Genomic DNA, 22480 nt, shown 5'->3' on the forward strand with positions numbered 1-22480 from the left:
GCTGGAGGTGGTAGATGGTTCACCTCACACCCCAAAAGGGCATGGTAACTGTTTTCTGGGCATTCCCAGAAGCATTTTGTCTCATTCCTTGCCTAGTCATCGTCCAGAGACCAAAGTCAGACAAAACACACCACCCGGAAGAAAAGAGTTCACCCACAAATCCCTGCAATTTTAAGCCCTTCATGGCAATGATAGGTTTCCAGCTCTTGAGACCCCACTGAACCTCCCAGAGCCCCAGCCAAGTTGAGCCTGATGAATCACCTTGGCCCTTGGGCAGAATACAGTTCTTCAGAATAGATGCTATAATCAAGGCTGCCCGAAGATGCAGCACAGACTTTACCTGCTGTAGCTCCTGGAGTTAGACTCCCTCTGTCTTACATGTTGACTTTGGATATTTTGGGTGTTCTTTAACTCTTCAGCCACACATTCTAACTTCTGGGTTTATTTCTGTGGGTGGTTGGTGACATCTATTGCGGAAGATTTATAGTCAGATACGATTCCTAATTCTTAGGGGGGAGTTCATTGTGATCCCTGCGGTAATGGGAATGTCCTAGAGTGAGGGACTGGAGTTATGTTTGGGGGCAAGCCTCTAACCCTCACTCGCTCTAGAGTGGGTTGTGGTTTCCCTTTGGCCCACATGTGGAAGCCCTGGGCGCCCTCCAATTAGAGGATGTGGGATCTGTCCAGCCAGCCCTGCCGCCTTTGCTCTGGCTGACGCTTCCTGCGGTGCGGCCAATCGAAGGCAACCTTCCTGTTGGATGTAGGTACAGTAATTGTTCCTCCTTCACTCTTCGCTCGTTCGAACGATTTCTGATTTAAGTGGCTTTCCTTTCCATCTCTGACTCTGAAACGGCAGACTCTGTGCTTCCCAACCTCCGTCCTTTTCTTCTTCAGGGTCTTCCCATTCCTAACCCCACTGGGCTACCTAATGGATCTCAGGGTTCCCTCCCCGCCATTGCCTCTAGTCCCTGCGCGACTTCCACCGTCTACAGTCTGAACAGACAAATTTCGTCCCGATCAGTTTTGCCGCGGGTTCTGAAGGGCTCGGTGCGAACATTTAAAACCCAGGACTCAGGGGGCCCCACGGTTCTTGGAGCAAATATCGCTTGAGGCCTGTGCGTGCGGCAGGACTGTCGACGCCAGCTTAAATCACAAGTATTTTCTACCTTCCAGGGGCTCGGTTAATGGTGGAAGAGCCCTGACATTTGCGAAAAGCGCCGGGACAGCGGCCGCTGCAGCACCGAGGCCTCCGGAGCGGCCCGCGGCCCGCGCTCCCCTCCTTCCCGGGACTCCAGCCCCGACGCCGGCCCGAATCCCCGACGCCGGGCTGCTCGGTGACCGCCGACGGGCGCTCGGCCTCCGCGCCGGCCCCGGGGGCCGCGGCCCACGGTAGTTCTCGCGCCGCCGCGTCTCCCGGGGTGCGCCGGGGACCCCCGGGGCCCCCGCCCAGCTTCCAGGCCCCCGCGCGCCGCCTCGCAGGCCAGGGGCGCCCCGCGCGCGTCTCCGCGCGGCCTGCCCGCTCCCCTGACGCCCGCCCCACCTCGGCCCGCGTAGGGCGGCGCCGGGGCGCGCTGGCCCCGGGGGCTCCCCGGTCTCCCTACTTCCCGCTCCCGGGGGTGCCGCCTGCGGGCGCCCGGCCGGCCCCGGCCCAGCCCGCCGCGGGGTCCGGGAGCCGCGCGCGGAGCGGACGAGCACGAGCGGTACCCCGAAGGGACGCGGCGGGGCGAGCGCGGGGACGCGGGGCGCCGGCGGGAGGCCGCGGGGAGCCGGGGGAGCCGGGGGGCCGAGATCCCGGGGCGGCCCCGGGAGCCGGCGGAGCCCGCGCGCGCCCCCGCCCGCCGGCTCTTGGCCCCGCGCGGCCGCCGTCCGCGGGCTCGCGCCGCGCCCTGACCCGGAAGCGCCTTCTCCTTAGCAACTGCGGGACCGCGGCGCCGCCGCCTCCGGGAGCCACGGTGAGGCCTCCCGCCCCCGCCGCGCGCCCCTCCTCACCCGGCCCGGCCCTGCCCGGCCCGGCCCGGGCCCGCCGGCTCCGCGGCGCTGCGCGGGGCGCCTGCGGCCCGGCCGGACGCCCTCCGCCCCGGGCATCGCCGGCCCTGGCGGCGCCCGGCCCAGCTCACGCCCCCGGCCCCGGCCCCGGCCCCGGCCCCGGCCGCCCGCGCCCCGCCTCGCCGCCCCGCCGGCCGCCCAGGCCGGTGCGCCCCGACCCAGCCTGCTGCCGGAGAGCGGGCGCTCCCCGAGGCTCGGGTCGCCTGTGGCCCTTCTCCACGTGCGGCCCCCGACGCAGATGCCCGCCTGCAGCGGGGGGCGTCTCTGGAGCCGGGAGCCGCTGCCACTTGACGCCGGTCCTGGGGGTCGGCGCTGCCGGGCGCCCTCCCTAGTGCCAGGCTCCTGTCCGCTGTGCCGCTCGCGCGGACACTGTCAGCGGAGCATTTCGAGCGCATCCTTCTCCGGGGAGTTTACTTGCCGGCTTTTAGTGATGGGCAGCTAGTGGTCTGGAGTTTGGGTTCTGGTCTTCCAATTTTCTGCATAAGGAACTCTCCGTGGGACTGACTGGGCTCGGGAGACATGACAAGTGAAATTGGCTACTTGGGAGAAAGTCGGGGCAGGTGTTACTGGTGTGTGTGAGAGACATTGGGAGAGACTTCGTGGCGCTGGCGTCTCCCTTAGCTGAGTTTGGAGAAGTGGCATTCAGAAACCTCTCAGACTTATTTGAACATTGTTGAATAGGACTTTAAGTTTAATCCAGCCTTGGTGGACCTAAGACTCAGTCATATGAACAGTTTCGCGAATGATATTATTTGGAAATAAAATACAGGTGTTTGTAGATCAGAATCCATTCTTCAAAACAGTAGAATGCCATTTCAGTTCAATAAATTCATTAAGCCCCCACAGTGCATCAGGCACCTGGAAGGATAGTAGTAGAAATCAAAAACCGTATACATTAACTCAGTAGGAAAATTGTCAAGTAGCATTTGTTTACGTGCCAAATCAGAGGGAGGAGTGATCAGAATGGGCCGGGAGTCCAGGAACACGTGGAGTATGTAGCTATAGTGGAGATATAGTTTGTGTTTGTACTAGCGGGGACATGGTGTTCTAAATAGTTTCTTTCCTTATGTTCTTAAAGGCTTGGGAAATACTCCCATTTGACATTTTGTAGTCTTTCATAGTTTTAAGTTCATTACTGCACTGTCTACTTACTTCTTCAACTTTTAGTTGGCATTTTTTCCTATTTGCAATCTAAAGTAATGAAGCTACTAGCAGGGAGCTTGCCACTTAGAGATTGTTTTCTTTGCTTCTGCAGTTCTAACTTTTATATCAGACACCAGAGTTTAAGTGGAATTACGACTGCCTCATACATGCTTCAGAGTCTTGTGAAACGTTGCTCTTGTTCATTTGACAGGTATTTCCAGGGGGCTTTCAATAGAATGCCCTATTTCAGGAAATACCAAAAATACAGTAGTTATTTAGCAGCCAGTAACTCTGCGTTATCTGTGTGTGTGTTTAATATCAGCCTATGGTGCTGAGCATTTCCCTAGAGACATAGGAGGCCCAGAGAAACTTCTGCAGGCATCCTGATGACTGATTTTAGAGTTGAACAGGGATTTTAGACTCACTTGCTTTGGGTATCCTCCAACGTTTCATTTGTGAAGATGCACAAGCTCTTAAGGAGACTGCTTAAGATGTTTTATGCTTTCTTCCCCAGGTTTAGTGTCCATTTAGTCACTTACTCAACAAGTGTCTGGGTGCTCACGTGGTTCTGGGCTCAGTGCCTGGTGTTGGAGGTGGGGGAGAGCGAATGCACACGTGGCCCATGTCATCACCAGGTGCTGTCGAACAATCACAGGGATGTAAAACTGCTGCTGTGACAAGTGTTTGGTTAGGGAAGTCACTGACATCAGAAGTGAGATCTGAAGGATGCACTGGCCGGGCAGGGTGTCCTGTCAGAGCAAACAGCAGGGTAAAGAGCCTAGGAGGGCAGGGTTCATGGAGAGTACTGGGGACTTAAGGTACAGTCAGTAGAAGGAGCAGGGAGGGGGTAGAAGCAGCTGCCGAGAGAGGGGGCTGGAGAGGTGGGCTAGGGGTGCTGGGTCTTGTAAGCAGGAGTGAGAAGTTTATCCTTGGAGTGAAAAGCAGCCTCTATGGTTTTATTTCAGGATTGAGGCTGGGCTGGTGGGGAGTGACACAGTTAGGTTGTGTTTGAGTAGCCTGCTTTGTGTTTCTGCCCTTCCTAATGTTTGTCTTGTCTTCTAACACACTGTGTTAGCTTCCTGTCGTCTGGGAAGCCTGTGTGTCCCACTAGCGAGGTGTGTCCTTTTTTTTCACTTGGGAGAAAAGGAATTTTAGGGACTAGAATTGGACCCTGGATGTTAGTTGATTTGAAATATTTTTGCATCAGTGTGACTGCCAGGGCACTAACTTCTGTGACCCCTTTTCATTTTATTTTTAAGTGTGATTTAAAAAAACTCACAAAATACAAACTTTACCCTCTTAGCCATTTTCGAGTGGGCAGTTCAGTGGTGCTCATTGTGTTTACGTGCTTGTGTGACGTCTCTAGGACGCCTTGCAAAACGAAAACTCTGTCCACATCAAACAACACTCATTTCCCCTGCCCCTGGCTAGCACCTTGTACCTTGTTTCCATGATTTTGGCGACTCCATATTGCCACAGTGGAGTCGCCGTACAGATATGTCCATTTTTACCTCCATTCTCCTTGCTTGGCATAGCCTCAGTCAGTCAGATCCTCCCCATTCTTGAAGATCCTGCTCTTTCCCCCATGTTTCCACTTGGGTCAGTAGGTCCAGAGTGGAAGATGCCTTAGAAATCATCCTGTCCAACCCCCTCATTCCAGGTGATGGAGTCCTACCGAAGTTGTCATGACTTGCCCAAGGACAGACACTTAGTCGGGGCAGAGCTGGGATGAGAGCTGGGCCTGGTCTTCCCGTCCCAGGCAGGGTGCCTTTTCTGCCACTGCCTGTCTGCATGTTGTCACTCAGTGCTCTATGGTTAGTCCTGAAGCACCACTGAGGCACAGAAACTGATTTCCATATCCCTATAGCGTTCTGCTGACAACTATTATTTACTTAATTGATTGTCTTCAACTTTCTTGGCCTGAAAGGTGACCCTCAATAAAATTGTGAACTTCACTAGTATCAGAACCACTCATATGAATCAGACTCGCACTGGTCCTGCAGTTGAATCACAGCTTCACTTTTGCATCAGAGTTAAGATTCTCACCTTTTCGTAATGTTCTCTTTATTGCCCATGTTTGCCCATGGCACATGCACTTGGCTCCCCCTGCAAATTGTGATGGAAATCTGATGACCGTGCCATCGGAAATGAAAAACTTAATGCATTAAACTTTTAAGATTAGCTGATTTATTTTGAGGAAACAATTTATACTTGTGAGTTTTTTGAAAGAATCATATTTGTGCTAGTTTCCTAGTGCTCTTCGCAGAATGCCCACGGACCAGTTGGTTTTGGGTATCGGACTGGACTAGATTTTGAGCTAGCTCAATATTTTAAGTGCAAAAAAAAAAAAAAAAAAAAGAGAAGTTACAAAGCATTTTTTTTTAAAAGATTTATTTATTTATGCATGCAAGAACTGGGATACAGGCCAGAGGCGTGGGGGGTGGGAGGATCTACCAGAGACAGAGTGGGGAACAGAACAGGCAGATTGACTGAAATACACTGCTGAGGGGAGCAGCGGGTGAGTCAGGAGAGGTCTGCTGCGCCATGTGGGTAGCTCCCTGGCTGGGGATCGAACTCGTGCTGCAGTGGCTGCGGATTGCCTCATAGGTTGTGGCCCAACCCCTTATGCCACCAGGGAGGCCCACAAAGCATTTTCTTGTGTGACGACCATTTGCAAACTTTTTTTAAAAAATTTTTTTAAAAAAGATTTATTTATACAAGAACTGGGGTACAGTCAGAGGCATGGGAGGGTGAGAGAATTCACCAGAGACAGAGCAGGGAACAGAACAGGCAGAAGGACAGACTGAAGACACTGCTGAGGGGAGCAGTGGGCGAGGCAGGAGAGGTCTGCCGTGCCATGTGGGTTTCTCCCTGGAACTTTTATTTGCATTTTCCCCATTTATCTCATGTTGTTTGAGCAACACCACACTGCTAAAGAAACGGGAGTCATTGAGCAGGCTACATAATGCAGGATGCTGCTGAAGAGCAAGACCCTGGCCCTTTTATTGACAATTGATATTGGTTGTAAGGGGGAGGAGCAAAAAGAGATTAAAGAGGAAGGAGATTAAAGAAAAGGGGAAGGGTGTAGAAGATTAGGGATTGTGAGTCTACCCTCCAGGCACTTCTATTTTTTTTTAATGGGACACTCACTGGCGGCCGGGGAACAAACCGTCGCTGCAGAGGCTGCAGGCAGCCTCCCAGCCCAGTGCTCAACCGCTGCACCACCAGGGGAGGCCCTCTCCAGGCACTTCTTATCTACTCGATGACACACCCTAATCCCCAGCCATGGTTCTAATCTTATCAACAAGGCATTCCACTGATCAGCTTCTGGGGTCCCTTGTCATACATGGGGCCTCCTCGGCCACCCTCCCTCCCCTGCTGTTCCCAGTCCTACCTCGTGATGTATAAGTCATATACCTCGTGATGTATAAGTCGGGAGTACGTGATGTATAAGTCGGGAGTAGGTATGTCCTCAGCCCCCTGAGCATTCTGGACATACCTCGTGATGCACATGTTATGCATCGGTCCTCAGCCCCCCGGGCATTCTGGACATAACTCATGATGCATAACCTTCCCAGCGTGATCCAGCTTTGTGCTCTTGTTTGATTTGAAGGGCTGAAGGGTTGGGCTCCTGTACCTAACTGGCCAGACCACTTTGACCTTGTTTAGGTGACAAAATGGTGGCCGAATAGGCTGCCTAGGAGTAGCAGACCCACAATCCCAGACTTTGCTGTCCTGTGATGGTATATGACCAGATGTATAGAATCCAGTTTTTTAGAATGTTCTTTTATTTTAAACTTTAAAACATTTGTTTCATCTGGAGAGTTGCTGTGGGAAATACAGGTCACTTTCAACCTGCCATTGTTGAGCACATGTGCAAATCCAGCTCTGGGCCTGGAAAGGCTCGTGAGGTCCCGCCGAGTGCCTGCCATCCGTGCTGTCAGTAGTGATGTCGGGGGAACCCCCCCACCCCCAAGTTCTTGTTGCCTCTCTTAGAGTGGTGGTGCAGGGACACAAGGTGCGCCTTTGTGTCATGGAACAGGAGATAGGGAGACCTGGCAACATGACCCTTGAGCTAGCATCCTGTTTGGAAACAGAGCAAGACTTGATGTCCCCGACTTGCAGTTTTGGGGTTAATTATGCTGTCATGTGGAGGCAAGATTGGGCCAAAGCTCAGACAACTGAAGTTCAAAACCAACTAACCAACCAACCAACCCACTCACCCTATTTTCCTCAGTATTTTTAGTTGGTGAAATACACATAAGATCATGAAACTTACCATCTTAACTATTTTTGAGTGTACACTTCAGTGGGATCAAATGCATTCATGATTGTGCAACCACCATCACTGTCCATCACCAGAAACTTTATTTCATCTTGTAAAATTGAAATTCTACACCCATTAAACAACTTCCCTCTCCCGAGTCTCTGGAGTTGCCATTCTGCTTTCTTCCTCTAGGATTTTGACTAAGTGCCTCATATAAGTGGGACCAGACACTATTTGTCCTCGTTTGACTGACTGACTCAATTTAGTATGATGTTTTGGGGTTCATCTATGTTTTGGCATATGTCAGAATCTCTTCTCTTTTTAAGGGAGTAACATTGCAGTGTGTGTATAAAGCAGTTTGCTCACCTGGTCATCCACCACAGAACACTGGGGCTGCTTCCACGCTTTTACCACTGTGAATAACGCTCCTTGATGTAGTTGTACCATCCAACTCCTTTTTATTCCTTTCTTGTATCTCAGTAGTTGCTGCCTCTGGGATACACTAATGGTAGCAACAAGAAACAGTGTTCATACTGGCAGGAGAGGACATTCATGTGGCACAAAGCACAGTAAAAATGTTTCTGGTAAAATCCCCTGGGGGATAAGGGCTATGGAGGGGGTACCTTGCCCTCAGGAAAGTAAAAAAGGAATGAATTATCATTTAATGAACCCTTCTGTGTCAAGAAACCCATATGCATTTTGTCACTTACCACCGTAGCCCAGAGAGGAAGATGAGTTGACTTTTTTGCTAATAAAAACGTAGAGACTCAGGGAGGTGTCTTGTGGCACTTTTACAAGATGAAGTCATAGGGCAGTAGTGTTAGAACCAAGGTACGGACCTACCTCTGATATTCCAAAGCCCGTGTTTCTCCCCATACACTGCGTCCTGCTGCTCCCCTCAGCAGTTCTGGCACAGCACCTGCAGGGGCTGAGAGCTCCAGCTCCATGGAGACTGTAAAGGCTAAACAGGCTGATATAGTAAGAAGTTACCGGTTCCCTGTGGCTTGAGAATTTCCTCCAAATGAAGGAAAGTGGTTCCTGAAATAGCTGATAGGCTTGAGAGTTTGAGTAACCCAAGCCAGGAGGAGGAAGGAAGTTATGGCACTAATGAGGAACTCCATCCCCTAGATTGCTCGTCTGGCTTCCTCTAATGAAGCTGAATTGTTTCTCCCACTAAGCCTTGGAGAAGAAGGGAGCTTGGTAGTGATTATCCGGGTGCTGAGGGGGGTGGAGGGGGGTTCCCCGCATTTCTATTTAGCTTGGCCTTGTTTAGAGAGCATTTCTCATGAGGGAGACAGTTGTTCCATTCTCTCTTGGCAGTGGTCAGCTTTAATCAGTCTTAAAGGACTGACTGGATAGGAAACTAGCAGCAGTTATACAGGGAGGAGACAATAACACATTGTCATTTTTGTTTATTCCTACTTAAGATCAAATCAGTGAGTTACGTGGTTTGCGAGGCTTTTTAGTTATCTGAAGTTTTTTAAATGAGAAAAAATTGGAATTGTTCAGAGCTCTCTTGCCCAAATATGACATTTGTTTTCTATGTTTCCTGAATTTTGCCGTTTCAAATCAATCTTTCTTGAAGAGTATAGGAGTGATGATTAAAATATGCATTATTAATGGGATAATTTTGGTAAATGTATTAAGGCCCGATTTGTTAGTGTGGAAGATTATTAATTGTTGTCTAAGACCATCTTTTAAAAAAAGCGACTGAGGTGTAATGGACATACTGTAAACTGCACATATTTAAAGTGTATAATTGTTAAAGTGTTATAATTTGTTAAGTTTTGACACATGTATGTACTGCTGAGACTATCATCACAGTCAAGATGGTGGATATAGCTGTCACCTCCAAAATTTTCATCCCTGGCTTCTTAAACCAAATCCCAAATAGTCACTGATTTTTCTCTCACTATACATTCGTTTTTTTTTTTATCTTCTAGGAGTTCCTAGAATTTTATATAAATGTAACCGTACACTATGTAGTTATGCTTTTTTTTCCACAATATGGTGATTTTGAGATCATTATTCAGCATATAAATAGTTGATTCCCTTTTAATGCTGAATTGTATTGCTTCCTATGAGTGTACCACAGTTTATTGATACACTTACCTATTGTTGGACACATTGGTTGTTTGGAGTTTTTATCAACAAATACGGATGCTATTAAATTTATTTTGTTATTTTTATTTATTTATTTTTTTTCATAGAAGAACTGGAGTGTAGGCCAGAGGTGCTGGGGGTGAGAGGATTCACCAGAGACAGAGTTCGGAGCAGAACAGGTGGATTTTGCTGAAATACACTGCTGAAGGGAATCAGTGGGCGAGACAGGAGAGGTCTGCTGCACCATATGTGGGTCAGCTCCCTGGCTGGGGATTGAACTCAGACTTGAGGGTAATAACACTGACACTTAACCCCTGGGCCATCAGGGAGGTTAATTTTGAAAGAAACTCAAGTTTTCCAAAGTGGCTGTAGTATTTTGCATTCCCACCAACATTTTATGAAAGGTCCAGTTTCCTTACATCCTTGTCAACACTTAGGAATTAGAAATTTAAGTCATTGATTTGATGCCCTTCCTCTTTTAAAATATAGATATTTAGTGCTATAAATGTCTTTGTAAGTCTGTGCTAGCTGTGCCCCACAAATTTTGGTGTGTTGTGTTTTCATTCATTTGAAAATTCTTTAAATTTTCCTTTTGATTTCTTTGACATGTTATTTAGAAGTATGTTTTTTAAAAGATTTATTTATTTATGCATACAAGAACTGGGGTACAGGCCAGAGGTGCGGGGGGTGAGAGAATTCACCAGAGACAGAGTGGGGAACACAACGGGCAGACCGAATTACAGCGCTGAGGGGAGCAGCGGGCGAGACAGGAGAGGTCTGCTGCGCCACGTGGGCTGCTCCCTGGCCGGCAGGGGATCAAACTTATGCTGCAAAGGCTGAGGATTGCTTCAAAGTGCTTTGCTTAATCCCTTGCACCACGAGGGAGCCCCTAGAAGTGTGTTATTTTTAAATATACAGAGATTTTCCAGTTATCTTTGTTTTACTGGTTTTAATTTAAATAGAATGTATTTAGAGAACATACTTAGTATGACTTGAAACTTTAAAAATTGAGACTTATTTTATGGCCTAGAATATTATATATCTTGATTAGTATTTTGTGTGCATTTGAAAAGAATGTTTATTATATCGTTTTGGTTGGAGTGTTTTTTTTTTTTTTAAAGATTTATTTATTGATGCATACAAGAGCTGGGGTATAGGCCAGAGATGTGGGGTGGTGGTGGTGACAGGATCCACCAGAGACAGCAGGGAACAGAACAGGCAGACTGACTGAAATACACTGCTGAGGGGAGCAGCGGGCGAGACAGGAGAGGCCTGCCTTGCCATGTGGGTTGTTCCCTGGCTGGCTGGGGATCGAACTTGTTCTGCAGAGGCTGTGGATTGCTTCATAGTGCGGTGCTTTACCCCTTGTGCCACCGGGGAGGCCCGGAGTGCTTTCCTTTTTTTAAGATTTATTTATTTATGTGTACAAAAACTGGGATAGAGGCCAGAAGTGTAGGGGGTGAGAGGATTCCCCAGAGACAGAGTGGGGAGCAGAACAGATGGATCAACTGAAATACACTGCTGAGGGGAGCAGCAGGGAGACAGGCAAGGTCTGCTGTGCCATGGGGGTCAGCTCCTTGGCCAGGGATCGATTTCTTGCTACAGTGGCTGCGGATAGCTTTGTAGTGTTGCATCTTAACCCCTTGCGCCACCAGGGAGGCCCCTGGTTGGAGTGTTTTATAAATGTCAATTAGATCTAGTTGATTAATAGTAAGTCTTATGTATCTGTATGGATTTATTTGCTTATTCTTTTAATTATTGAGAGAGGAATAGTGAAAGCTTTGTCTATAATTATGGATTTGCTGATTTATCAACAAATATTTTGCATTTTATAGTATGAAACTCTGTTACTAGGTATAAATACAGTGTTGACATTATATTTAGAAGTATTTTACTTGTTAAGTAAAAACTTTGAGTTTGACATAGATTGTCTGTTATATTTTTTAAATTGAGGTATAACTGACATATAACATTATATTTCAGGTATACAACATAATGATTCGATATTTGTATATGTTGAGAAAAGATCATACTGGTAAGTTTAGTGAGCAACTATCATTATACATGGTTATATTTCTTTTCCTATAATAACTTTTAAGATTTATTCTGCTAGCAACTTGCAGATATGCACTGCAGTGTTATTAACTGTAATCCCCATTCTGTACATTACATCCCCATGGTTTATTTATTTTATAACTGTAAGATTGTACCTTTGACACTCTTCAATTGAATTGTTATTTGCTCTTGATGAATCAATCTTTTATTGTTTTGAAATAGCCATCTTTAACTGTGGTAATAGCCTTTATTCTGAAATTTGCATTCTCTGACATTAATGTGTATAGTCATTCCAACTTTCATTAGTGTTAGCATGATACATCTTTTTTATCCATTTACTTTCAACTGATTTATTTCTTTGTATTTGGAGTGTGTTTCTGCAGGCAGTGAAGTGTATACTTGGTGTTACTTTCTAAAACTAGCCTGACAATCTTTTATTTAGTATGTTTAGACTATTTATATTTAATGTGATTATTTATATGGTTAGGTTAGAGTCTTTCATTATGCTATTTGTTTGATATGTTTCCAATTTGTTCTGTTTTCTTTTTCTTTGTTTTGACTTGTTTTGGATTAATTTTTGTGTTAATTTGTTTTTTTCTAAAATTGTTTATCTTTGTTGGCATATTAGCTGTAACTATTTAATGGTTGCTTTAGAGTTTGTAGATGTTAAACTCCTCACAGTCTTCTTTCAAGCAATGTTATACCTAACATCCTATAAAAGCCTTTCTACACTATCTTTTAATTTTTCCTCCTGGTCTTTGTGCTCTTGTGGTATTTTCTCTCTCTACATATGTTATCAATCCCAGTATACATTATAATTATTATTTATAAGTAACCAGTTATTTTTAAAGTACTTAAATGACAATAATACAATCTTTATATTTACCTACATAGTTACCTTTTCTAGGGCTCTTCATTCCTTTGTGTAGCTCCAGATTTGCATCCACTATCATTTTATCCTGGTTTAAGGACTTATTTTAATATTTCTGTAATGCAGAGTTGCTGGTGATGATTATTTCAGGTTTCACATATGTGAAAAGGTTTGTGTTTTGCCTTTGGTTTTGAAAGATATTCTTGCTGGATAAAGTATTCTAGATTAATAGTTTTTTTTTTCTTTTCTATCACTGTTTTAAGGATTTTGAGTCACTATCTTCTACCTTGCTTGTTTCTGACAAGAAATCTGCTGACATCCTAGCTTTTAATATGTATTTTTTTCTCTGGTGACACATAAGATTTTCTTTTCAAAGTAGTTTTAATGAAATTGACTATGATGTATCTTAGTATAATTTTATGTTTCTTATGATTTGTGTTATTGAACTTCTTGGGTTTGTGGTTTCATATTTTTTACAAGTTTGGAAAAATTGTCACTGTTGTTTCTTCTAATACTTTTTCCTTTTCCACCTCTCTATCCCCACCCCCTTTTGTTGATTTCAATTAGAAATACATTAGGTTACTTGAAGTTGTCCCACCGGTATTCTGTTTACTTTTTTCTTGTCTCTTTTTCTGTTGTTTATTTTGGATAGTTCCTATTTCTCTATCTTCAGGTTTATTATTACTAGTTTTCTTAAGCAATTTATAATCTGCTGTTAACCACATGCAATGTATTTTTCTATCTCAGGTATCATACTGTTTACCTTTAGAAGTGAGTTGTATCTTTTTTTATGTCTTTACAGTCTCTTAACCTGTTCTGTCTGTCCTCTGACTTTTGGAATGCAGTTTTAATACTACTTTCATATCCTTTCCTGTTATTCCCATATACGTCTACATTCTCTGCATACTTAGCTTTAAAGTCTCTGTTTATATCACGTACATTCCTATTCATCAAAGAAGCAGTGCAGTTAAGTAATAGTTGCCCTTATTTCTATATTCAGAAACAGGCTTAAGAAAGTTAGGTAGTTTAGTTTGGTCAGAGTCAGGCAGTTAATGTTCAGTTTTAAGTCTAGGGCTTTCATAACTTCTTTCCATTACTCCTGCTTCAGTAGAGGAGATAAGACAAGTATAGATCTAATAAAATAGAAAGATGAATAATGAGGGCGTGTGTAGGTTATAAAAGATAAGAGATAAGATTTTGCAGGTTATTTCATGGAGGGTGAAGCATTTGAACAGCACTGCATGAGATTGGAATAGTGGGGCTTGTATTTAACTGCACTGGTTGTGAATGTGGAAAGCATATGACTAGGGAAGTTGGAATTGTGAAGTAATTTTAATGTCTGACTTATCACAACTTTATTTATTTATTTTTAAAAAATAATAAATTTTATTTTTATATTCCCCATACAATTGCAGCCCCCCCCATTCTGACCCCAATCCCTCCCCTCCTGCCCCCGCCCCCCAAAAAGTGTCTCTGGTTCATAGTTTTTTGTTGATTTTGATTTTCACTTTCTTATAGTTATTCATTTTCCTGGTCCCTTATTTAAGTTTTCTAGATTCCTGCTATGAGTGAGACCATCTTATCACAACTTTAAATAAGTCTTGTTTCTTCGGCTGCCGCTTACTTCTGACACAGAGATATCTTTTAAATTTTCTTTTCATTATTTAGTAAAGTCTTATACATAATTAATTCATAGATTTATTGATTAATTAATAACATGAGAGCATCTTTAGTTCTACTTTATTAGTACTAGTAATTGCATTGTTTATTGTATAAGAAGTCTTAAATCCTGTGTTCATAAAATTCCTTCCAAAGAAGTCAGCATACTTTATGCTGATTCATTTATTGATTGTCTCAGCACTCGGTTTCCATACCCAGAGGTTAGCCCACTTCTTCAGGCATCCAGAATCCTGTTTCAACTTAAGGGTCATTGTGTAATCTTGTACTGCTCTAGTGAAAGGAATGCTCAGATGATATGTGGGCAGAGCCTAACCCTGCTCCTCTGGGACTGTTGCCTGTGGCTGGCGGGGAGGAGTAGTGTGACATGTCCTTGGGCTCACAAGTGTGCAAAGCCTAAGACTGCACGTGCTCCAGTCTTTGTATCTCAAAGGACTTGAGAGCTGAGGTTTCACCGAATTTTGATCAGTTAAAAAAAATAATTAATGGGAAAATATCTTACTGTTCAAGTCCCATCATTCTTTCTGGAATGCTTTCATTGTCTCACGCAAACATTTTAGCTCTCGAGTTTTCGCAAGTGCCTTTTTTGTGAGAGCTCCTGCAGCGGCTACTTGGTGGTTCTCAATGAGTTTGCCCACCGTGCATTGCCCTTGGTTGGGTCCTGTCCCTGTCCACACGAGTCTCTCCATATTAATGCAACTTTAGAAGCAAAGATGAAAATTAAGGATTTTGCTAACTCCTAACAGGCGACTGCTTAGAAGGGCATGATAGAACCAAGCAGATTTTCAGTGGCAAAGACTGAATCTGGAATTAAAAGAGTGTATATGTCTTTAACATGCATTAGGTAAGTCTTATTTGCTTGTTTTATTTATTTTTTCTTTTAAAAAAATTATTTATGCATATAAGAGCTGGGGCACAGGCCAGAGGTGTGGGCGGGTGAGAGGACTCACCAGAGACAGAGCGGGGAACAGAACAGGCAGACTGACCAAAGTATACTGCTGAGGGGAGCAGCAGGCAAGTCAGGAGAGGTCCGCTGCGCCATGTGGGTTGCTCTCTGGTGGGCGGCTGGCGGGATCTAACTCTTGCTGCGGAGGCTGTGGACTGCTTCATAGGTTGCGTCTTAACCCCTTCCACTACCAGGGAGGCCCTTATTTGCTTGTTTTAAATTGTGGTCTTTTATTAAATACTGAGAAGTTATAAAATAATGTATGCAAAATACAGATATACAGAAGAGTGGTACGGTGACTACCATTGTACCCAACCTCTAGTTTGAAGGAAAATTATTACCATGGATGGTCCCTGTGTTCCTGTTTCTAATTTCACCTCTTCCTTCCCTTTTCAGAGGTAACCTGAATTTTGTGTTTTCTTTGTACTTGAACCACAGGGTTTGTATCCTTAAGTTGCCGATTGGTGTTGCGTGTTTTTTCAATATATAATATCAGTCACATTGCAGATTATTTTTCAGTGATTTGCTTTTCCCTATAGCATTAGGTGTGTTCACTTTGGTTGTATTTTACAAATAATTAATCCTAGAATGTTTGTAATTAGGAGCATACATTTATTTCTTAATAATTTTCCTCATTAGTCTCATAACGACTATGATTCATATGTCTTTGCCTTGTAAAAATAAGCAAGATAATGCCTGCTGACTGGATAAAAATAGACCAGTCTCCTTTAAAGCTTCCTCCCTCTGTCCATCTTCACGGCTCCAGAGCGCATCACTCGGGGCCATATACCCTGGTGCGTGGGCAGGTGCCTTTGAAGAGGTGGTTTTTCCTCGTTTTTCCCTTATACTATACCTTGGGCACCCTGGGACACCCTTACTCTCTAACTAGGTGTTGCCTAGTGGTTCTTTGCCCTGCCTGCACATAGGAATTATTTAAGATAACCATAGTGGGGCCAAACATTGGTCAATGAAATTTAGATTTTCTCTTCGTGTAAAATTTAGATTTTCCTATATTTTGTCTTAAATTTTTATTGTACTTAGGTTACAGCTTTCATGTTGATTTGTCTTTACATGTTCTGTGTTAGATCCTTGCATTCATTTCACATGCTGTGAGTATTTTCTCCCGGTCTGTTTTGTCTTTATCCATGGTTTCTTTTGGCTTACAGAAGTTTCTAATTTGAAAAATTTGAGTCTCTCTCTTTATATTCTTTCCATTTCATGCCTTAACTAAGAAGACTTTACCACTAGATTTTAAGCAATTTCTTAATTGTATTTTCTTTTCATCAATTTATAATTTTACTTGCAAGATTTAGCACTGTAAGCCAACTGTAGTTTGTCTTGAGGTATATGAATAAGGATCAGGCTTCATTTTTCTTTAATCAGATAGCTAGATCTGAAATGCCCTTTTTGTAAATTCCCAAGAGTCAGTTTCCAGGCTGTTTCCTTATAATGATGTCTTTGTGTATTTCACCTAAATATCATACTCTCTCAATTACCATTACTTTGTAGTATGTTTTTCAATCTCCTAGAGTAGATCTTTTCTCCCTCCTTACATCCTCTGCAAATATTTCTCATCTATTCTGTCCTTTTTTATCTTCTATTTGATTTTTAAAATCATTTTTTATTGATGTGAAATTCCTCTAACATTAACCACTGTAAAGGTAACAATTTAGTGACGTTTAGTATGTTCATAGTGTTGTGCAACCACTTCTTCTGTCATCACTCCAGAAGAAAGCTCATGCCCATTAAGTACTTTCTCCCTGTTTGTCTCTCTCCTATCATCAGGTAGCCATTAGTCTACTTTCTGTGTCGTGGATGTTTCATATACATGGAATCATATGTCACCCTGTGTCTATCTGGCTTCTTTCACTTAACCATGTTTTTGAGGTTCATCCATATTGTAGCATATATCCATTCCTTTTATGGCTGACTAATATTCCAATGTATATATATGCTACCACTTGTTTATACATTTATCTATTAGTAGAAATTTGGGTCTTTTCCACCTTTTGGCTATTGTGAATAGTGCTGCTGTGAACATATGTGTACAATTATTTATTTGAGTAACTGTTTTCAACTCTTTTTGGATATATACCTTTGACTCTATTAGTGGAATTGCTGGGGTATAGGGTAATTGTATTTTTAACTTTTTGAGAAACTGCCACACTGCTTTCCACATTGGCTGAACCATTTTACATTTCCACCAGCAAGGCATGAGGGTTCTAGTTTCTTTGACATCCTTGTCAAACACTTGCTATTTTATGTTTTTTTTTTTTTTTAAGTTATAGACATATTAGTAAATGTGAATAGTATCTTGTGTGACTATTTGGAAGGGTAAATGTGTCAAGAAGTGGTCTGTTCAAATATCAAAGTGGCAGGTTACAAAATCAATTTACAAAAACCAGTTGCTTTGTTTCATGTAGACAATGCACTAGAAGAGAAGGAAGTCAAGAAAACAGCCCCATTTATAGTTGCGTCAAAAAGAAATACCTAGAAGTAAACAAAGGAGTTGAAGGACTTGTACAATGAAAACTATAAGACATTGTTAAAAGAAATAGAAGAAGACACAAAGAAATGGAGATGTATTCCCTTATATACTCAAAGCAATACTCAGATTCAGTACAATCCCTATCAAGGTTTCAGTGGCATTTTTCAAAGAAATAGAACAAACATTAACTAAAATTCATATGGAACTGCAAAATACTCTGGGTCACCAAAGCAAGCCTGACAAGAAGAATGGTGGTGTTATACACCAAGGCTTCAAATTATACTACAGGGCTATAGTAATTAAAACAATGTGGTACTAGAATAGAAATGGACATACAGATCAATGGAATAGAATTAGGAGCCCAGAAATAAAGCCGTATATCTCAACAGTTAATCTCTAACAAGCTAGCCAAGGGTATACATTGAAGGAAAGAAAGGCTTTTCAGCAAATGGTGTTCGGAATACTGGACAGCTACATGCAAAAGAATGAAATTAGACTCCCATCTCATAACTCTCACACAGGTTAACTCAAAATGGATTAAAGACATGGATCTAAGACCTGAAACTATAAAATACCCAGAAGAAAACATAGGCAAGCGTTCCATGAAATGGGCTTTCGTGAAAGTGATGTCTCTGGATTCATCTTCAATGGCAAGAGAAATAAAAGTAAACATGAACAAATGTGACTACAGCAAACTAAGAAGGTTCTGCACAGCTGAAGAAACCATAAGTAAAACAAAAAGACGTCATGCTGAGTGGGAGAAAGTATTTGCACATCATACATCACACATCTGACAGAAGAACTGATATCCTAGATCTATAAAGAACTCTTGCAACTCAACAAAAAGAAAACCTTATCAAAAAAAAAAAAATGGACAGGAGACCTAAATAGACACTTCTCCAAGGAAGACATATGGATGACGTGAAAAAATGCTCCTTATCACTCATCTTCAGGGAAATGCAAATCAAAACCACAGTGAGATACAACCTCACACCTGTGAGAATGGCCCATACCCAAAACTCCAGAAACAAGTGCTGGCAAGGATGTGGATAAAAAGGAACCCTCGTGCACTCTGGGGAATATAGACTGGCCCAGCCCTTTCAGAAAACAGTGTTGAGGTTTCTCAAGCTATTAAAAACATCTACCGTATGATCCAGCAGTTCTACTCCTAATTTTCTATCCAGAGAATGCAAAAACACTAACTTGAAGGAATATATGCGCTGTGTTCATTGCAGCACTGTTGACAATAGCCACGCTGTGGGGAGAGTCTAAGTGCCCCGTGCCAGAGGCGTGGACTAGGAAAATAAGGTGTAAAAAAGACACGTGCAGGCCATTTCCCACAGCATGGGTGGAGCGGGGCGGGAGAATGCGCAATGCAGTCAGTCAAAAGGAGAGAGACAGATGCTGAGTGGTTTCATTTATATGTGGAATATAGAGAAACAAATGGTCTGCTAAAATCAAACTGATGAATAAATCCTAGAAATCTGACTGTGTAATTGAGGCTACAAGATTGGGGGGTGGAGCCAGAAAGGGGAGGTGGGGTGTGGACTTGTGGTGGCGGGCGGAGGGTGCCTTGGTGGTGGGTGTGGTGTCATCCTCTGAGGAGATGTGATCCTGTGCCTTTGAATCACATACAGTGTTGTAAAGCAGTGTTACTTTAAAAAACAAGACGAACTTGACTTTTCTGCAGATGCACTTCACAGCAGGCCTACCTAGAGGAAGTGCACTCAACAGATAATGGTTTTGAAACAGTTGTAGCTGAAAATGTGGCTAATGTGAGAGGCCTTGATTAGAAATGGGTGGATTAAATATGATTCTGCTGTAGAGAGAGGTTTACTGACTGAGAACTTAGAATTCACGGGAGAGAGCAGCTTCTGAAGATGAGATGGTCCTGAGTCCTGCAGAAGAACGAACACTTGGCGTCTCCTGGAGCTGATTAAAGGAGTTCTGGCTCCTGGCAAGATGGAGATTCTGACCTGGAAGAAACTTTTGATGCTCATCTCTTATAACTAGCCTAGACTTGTTTAAAGTATTTGTAGCCTTGGGGAGTTGGAAAACAGTTTTGAATCTTTCTAGAATCTTTAGTTGCTAAAGTGAAGGATGGGCTAGAGACTGAGAAGTAGCAACTCAAAGAACAAATTTGGTGCTCAGTGCAGGTAACTGGAGAGTATGTTGTTGTTTTAGAGAAGCTTATAGAGATACATAATCATTATACCCCTGGAGGAAAATAAAAATTAAAAAATATAAAAATAATTGTATATGACTTATGAAAAAAGTAGAACCAAGTTTTTTATTTTAGAGTTTTCTAATTGATTATTTCTGGGATATAAAAATGCTATTTATATATTGCATTTGGAGACTACTGAACTCATTCTAATGCTTTTTCAATTGGTTGTATTAAATTTTCTAGGCAGTTCATTTATATTTGATTTTTCTTTATCATCTTTTTTGTTATGTAGCAATTACTAGCTCTTAGAACAACGGCAAATAGCACAGTTATAGCTGGAGGTGTTTTCTTATTCTTGAAGCTCATAGGAATGTCTTTAGTACTTTAGTCACAATTTATTTTCTGATGCTATTTTAGTTTTAACTTTTTAAAATGTTCTTTTAAAATTAAAATTTTATGTTGAGATATGTGTAGTATCACATGCAGTTGTAAGAAATAATACAGAAAGATCCCATGTACACTCTACCCAGTTTACTCTTGTGTACCCATGATATACTATCACAACTAGGAAATTGATATACCCATCTCATTTAAACTTCACCAGATTTTTATTCATTTTGTGTCACATCTGTAGAATTGTGTGACCACCACCACCAAGATTCAGAATACTTTCATCACCAGCATCTCTCCTGCTACCCTGTCATAGTCTCAGCCATCTCTTTTCTAGCCCCCAGCAACCACTAAACTACTTTAGCTCTCTAAATTTGTCATTTTAAAAAGTTCTATAAATATGTCCACATAGTATGTAACCTTGGAATTGATTTCTTTCACTCACCATAATTTTCTGGTGATTCATATAGACTACAGCGTCTATCAGTGTTCCATTTTACTGCTGAGTGGTATTCCCTGACATGGATATACCACCACTTGTTTAACCAGTCATCTTTTGAAGGACATCTGGGTTGTTTTCACTTTTTGGCTGTTCTGAGTGAAACTGCTATGAACATTCATGTGCAGGTTTTTATGGGAAGTTTCCGATTCTGTGGGATAAATGTCCAAGAGTGAATGTACCCTTTGCTTAGAGCCACCTGTTGTGAACCTTTATCTCATATCCTACCTCAACACCCTGAAACAATTCAGTATTTTCTAAGAATAAGGATTCTTTTTATGTACATAAAATTACCAACTTAGTTAATTTAATACTGATACAACTTTGATCATCTCTGTCATCTGTGATAATTTCTCAGTTGATCCAGTCATCTCCCTGGTGGCATCTTTCCCCTCGTACGTCAGGGCATATTCATGTTTCTTCTATCTGCTTTAATCTGGAGCAGTTCTGTGACCTCTGTCTTTTATGACATTGGCATTTTTGAAGAATATACGTTCCTCTCTCTCTCTTTGCCTCCTCTCTATCTTCCCCAGCCCCTCCCAAAAATAAGATGTTCCTCATTTGGTTTATCTTGTATTTCGTCATGGTTGGATTTAAGTTGTGTATTCTTAGACAGAATATTACATAAGAGATGCCGTTTCCTTGAGGAATACATCTTACCACATTAGAAGAATTTCTTTACAGTCCTAGTTAACTGAAGCGATTTAATTAAAAATGGGTGTTGGATGCATTGAGAGTGTGGAGTGGAGGCTGCTGAACTCAAGTGTAGCTTGTGCTACAGGAGGATCATATTTTTCCACTCATACCACAAGGGTCTCTAGCCCAGTGAGTGGAGTTTGATTGTGATCCTTGCTATAAGTGAAGAAAATACATCAAATGGGTGTTGCACCAGATCAGTGCAACAGATCAGACTTCTACCTGATAGTCTGGTTCCACTCTCCTAATGTACTAATAAGAATATATCAGCGGGTTTCAGAACATGAACCATGCCTGCATCCTTAACATAAACACTCCATACCATGCATTCATTGTACATACTTTAAAAAATTTAATGATGGATTAAATTTTTAATTTTGGGTTTTTGCATTTATGTTCATAACAAAATTCCTCTCTAATTTTGCGTGTGGAAGTCTGTCTTCAGTTGACATAAACAAATAATTTTGACTTGTTTCACAGTAGATGATCCATTTTTTGATGGCTTCAGTATTGTGTCTCTTTCTTCAAGTGAGGACTGAGTTTTAGCATATTCTTCAGCTGATTAACATTAAAGGTACTTTTTGAAAGCATTCAATATATGAGATGAAATCTTAAACATCAAACAACTGGTCATCGTGGCAAATTAGATTGAGAGTGGAGAGGAAACCCTAGTAAGTCGTGGGTGCTTGTCCATCAGGCCAGGTAAGGATTGTTGCTTCCAGCACATTCTTCAATGTTTGGTTCAGTCTTTGTTTATTGTTTCAAAAAAAGAAAAAAAGGAAGAAAAACCGATCCCCAAGGGAGGCCATTTTCTGACGTCTGATCTGAGAGTTTTTCTTTGTAATTAAATGTGGTGCTTAAAATGTACTTGATTCTTTCTAAGTTTCTTTTGAGGTCATTGCCGTCTGAAGTAAAGCAGAGTACATGTGTCTGGTTCTGCCAGGGCTATGGTGGCTGTGGGAGTCATGATTTGGATTTTCTCACATCCGGATTGTGAGATGTGCACTCAGGCTCTGTGTGAATGAGATTTTGTATTTAACGTGTGTCTTGAGGCAGTGCGGCCGCAGTGGTGCATGTCCCTGGGCAGGACAGTGGTGTGCAGCCTGCGGCTTGACAGCGTCACCAACCCAAG

At 42.8% G+C, this 22480-nt stretch overlaps 1 protein-coding gene across 5 annotated transcripts in view; it reads left to right on the forward strand.

Moving 5' to 3' along the window:
* Positions 1 to 1896: 1896 nt before the first annotated feature.
* Positions 1897 to 22480, forward strand: part of DIS3L2 (DIS3 like 3'-5' exoribonuclease 2) — a 282840-nt gene continuing 262256 nt past the window's right edge. For 4 of the 5 annotated variants that reach the window (XM_054700163.1, XM_037524233.2, XM_054700165.1 and 1 more), the window contains exons 1-2: positions 1897 to 1952; positions 11543 to 11594. The gene's annotated coding sequence lies outside the window, so the exon portion shown is untranslated. The remainder of the gene's footprint in view (positions 1953 to 11542; positions 11595 to 22480) is intronic. The other variant, XM_054700164.1, reaches the window with a different exon arrangement.

Source organism: Talpa occidentalis, unplaced genomic scaffold (genome assembly GCF_014898055.3).
Source record: "Talpa occidentalis isolate TD23 unplaced genomic scaffold, MPIMG_talOcc4v2.1 talOcc4.3, whole genome shotgun sequence".
NCBI lineage: Eukaryota > Metazoa > Chordata > Mammalia > Eulipotyphla > Talpidae > Talpa > Talpa occidentalis.